The sequence below is a fragment of the Schistocerca nitens genome, chromosome 6, assembly GCF_023898315.1.
Source record: "Schistocerca nitens isolate TAMUIC-IGC-003100 chromosome 6, iqSchNite1.1, whole genome shotgun sequence".
NCBI lineage: Eukaryota > Metazoa > Arthropoda > Insecta > Orthoptera > Acrididae > Schistocerca > Schistocerca nitens.
The window spans coordinates 284,251,307-284,254,684 of NC_064619.1; the positions used below are offsets into that span (position 1 = coordinate 284,251,307).

The following is a 3,378-nucleotide window of genomic DNA, read 5'->3' on the forward strand; positions in this document are numbered from 1 at the left end:
TTGTGATGAAGCTTCAGTCTGTGCTGAGGAGCCAGAGAGGGCAGACATATGTCTTAATTTTGTATGCAGTGTGGAATATTGTTTTTTTAAAGAATTTGAGTTTCGTAGGGGTAGTTCCCAACAACTGAGCACTAGAAAGTGGCACCATGCAGTTATGTCAATAATTGCTGTATGTGGAGTGGATATTTTTGCTCTTAGTACAGCACTAGAGAGCTCTTCCATCCAGTCTAGCCAATATCCCTGTATGGGCACAGTGGGTAATAGTAAGAGAACAGCAAGTTATCACTAACGTACAGGGGAGTAGCATCCTGCCGATCTACAACCGTGTATCTGCTGGGATAAAATAAGGATGGAAAATAACATTGAAACGGTGACCCACTGCCCCAGTCTGGCTATTTTTTTTTCTTTATTGTGATTATTTTCCCCTACCCCTCACGGGCAGGGGATAGCTGGCAGCAGCCAAATCCACTGCTCTTCAGCCGAGTGGCATTACAAAATATAAAAATAGGGTACCATACATAAAAAAGGGCAGAAAAAAAGGAAGGTATAAAAAACATAGTAAATGAAGGCAATGGAAGTTAAAATATACATTGACATGGGGAAATTCATTGGGGGACAGTTGAAATAGTCGACATAATGTTAAAAAAAAACAGTTGGCCATTTGTGGGGCATTTAAAACACACTGAGTCATGCACACAAGTTAAATTCGGCCACAGTATTAAAAAATACGGAACGAGAGACCCTTAAAAACCCACTGTAAGCCATGGTGCACACACAAAGAATAAAAACTATCAGGAGGGACCTGCCAAGAGATGGGAGAACTGAGAGGAGGGAGAAAGAGGTGCAGTGGCGAAGGGGAGGTTGGAGGGGGGTGGGAGGAAAGAAAGAAACAGGGGTCAGGTGGGGGGCGCATCAAGAGGCAGGAGATGGGAAGGGTGGGAGATGGAAGGCAAGTCAGGAGGGAGCGCAGAGACACAGAAGGGGAGCAAGGGAAAGGGAGGAGATGTAAGAGAGAGGAGAACTGCTAAGGGGAAGGGAAGAGGAGGGGAGAGGGAGCCCTGAGGAGTAAGAGGGGGAAGGTGGGGTTAGAATTGGTAGGAGGGGCAGAGATCAGGGCGATGCTCATCACCTGTAAGGGGTAGGTGCTGGAAGTTGTTTTGGGAAAGGAAAGATGTGGCAGTGGGCTGGGGGTGGAGAGGAATGAAGACAACAGGGAGTGGTGTGGTCGAGTCAGTGGACGATGTATAGGGTGCTGAAGTGTTCGAGGAAAGGAAGAAGTGGGGGAAGGGGGTGAGGTCGTAGAGGATTTCTGTGGGGGAACAGAATGCAGATATGGAAATTGAGGTGGAGTGCATGGCATTCTAGGATCTGGAGGGCTTTATAGAATCTGGTAGGGGGCAGAAATCCAAGAGACTCTGGCATAACAAAGGAGGGGCGATCAAAGATTTGTAGGTGTGATGGATGGTGGAAGGATGAGTCCCCATGTCCAGCCAGACAGGAGTTTCAGGAGGCAAAGTCTGTTGTGGGCTTTGTGTTGGATTGTAAGGAGATGGGGAGTCTAGATGAGGTGATGGTCGAGGGTGAGGCCAAGGTATTTCAGGGTAGGATTGAGTTGGATAGGATGACCGTAAATGGTTAGGTAAAAATCGTGGAGCTGGAAGTAATGGTTGGTACGACCTATGCTGTTTGCTTGAGCTTGGAATGGTTGATGCGAAAAAGCCACTGGTTGCACCAGGTGGTGAACTGCCCCTATATACAGGACACATGTAGGGGGCAGAAATCCAAGAGACTCTGGCATAACAAAGGAGGGGCGATCAAAGATTTGTAGGTGTGATGGATGGTGGAAGGATGAGTCCCCATGTCCAGCCAGACAGGAGTTTCAGGAGGCAAAGTCTGTTGTGGGCTTTGTGTTGGATTGTAAGGAGATGGGGAGTCTAGATGAGGTGATGGTCGAGGGTGAGGCCAAGGTATTTCAGGGTAGGATTGAGTTGGATAGGATGACCGTAAATGGTGAGGTAAAAATCGTGGAGCTGGAAGTAATGGTTGGTACGACCTATGCTGTTTGCTTGAGCTTGGAATGGTTGATGCGAAAAAGCCACTGGTTGCACCAGGTGGTGAACTGCCCCTATATACAGGACACATGTAGGAACATAATTTGGGAATAAAACACACTTATACCTACTTACTAGTTGCAAGTTACATCCTAGCCTATGGGAACATGGGAAATAGATCGTGCAACATTTTTTACGAAAGTAGTGATAATTATATTAGGTGAAGACATCTGAAGAAAAAAAAACTGACCAGTTACCTCCATTTTAGTCCAGCGCCACCTACCAAGTGAATTGTGTACCTGAACAGCTGTCCAGCCAATAAACCACCACTCGTGATAGCATTAAGCCATGAATTCCCCTTGCCTGACCCCTCATAACCACTCCTACCACTAATCATGGCACAATGCAGCGCGACTTGGACTAACAGCACTTCCACCCTTGACATAGACTACTCAGTTTTAAAAATCCGAAACAGGAATGTTGTTTTGTCAATACACCACGAATTTCTCATGCGAATTGTAGATTCCTCGCTTTTATACGAGTTATTTTCGAAGGCAGGAGAAATAAGACCACACACGCGTTTTCACATCGCCAAAGTATCGTTACTTGTTGTGGTACTCCTGTACAGCACTGTGGCATAGGTATATATCCTTTAAGTATTTTCCCATAATGTAATAAAAATGTATCTTTTCTTATCAGCTTAATACCTGGTATGTCCTGCATCACAGGACTAGAATATTAAACTCATTTTTCACTCATGACGGAATACTAAGAGCATGGTCTATCTCTGCCACGCCAGCCGGGATGACCGACCGGTTCTAGGCGCTACAGTCTGGAACCGCGCAACCGCCACAGTCGCAGGTTCGAATCCTGCCTCGGGCATGGATGTGTGTGATGTTCTTTGATTAGTTAGCTTTAAGTAGTTCTAAGTTCTCAGAGCCATTTGAATAATTTTTTTTATCTGTGCCACAGATTGCCTCCCCATTTTCGAATTCTGTTAAAGTAAAGAAATACCTTATCACATACAAAGTCTCTCATGGTAACAGCACAGAGAAGTTGTAAATATCACGTTTGTACTAAGTATCACTTTATAAATTCGGTAGTATAGCTGATTTTGTTACGATGGCCATTCCTCCCTGCGTAGGTGAGAGATTGGAATTTCGTTAAAAGATCTCGCCAAAAGGAGAAATGGCTGATTACCGCTCCACGATACTCTCACCCTCGCTTCCAACCGCCTGGCGGCACGTCATTGGTATAAAACTGAAAGGCTAATTAATTACATTGATCATGAGAGTCCCTTTGCACGGTGCGTAATTTTTTCCTTCAG

At 45.4% G+C, this 3,378-nt stretch overlaps 1 non-coding gene across 1 annotated transcript; it reads left to right on the forward strand.

Moving 5' to 3' along the window:
• Positions 1–2,696: 2,696 nt before the first annotated feature.
• Positions 2,697–2,882, forward strand: LOC126191721 (U2 spliceosomal RNA). The gene has a single exon (XR_007538448.1). It is a non-coding gene; the product is annotated as a U2 spliceosomal RNA (small nuclear RNA).
• The last annotated feature ends 496 nt before the right edge of the window (positions 2,883–3,378 follow it).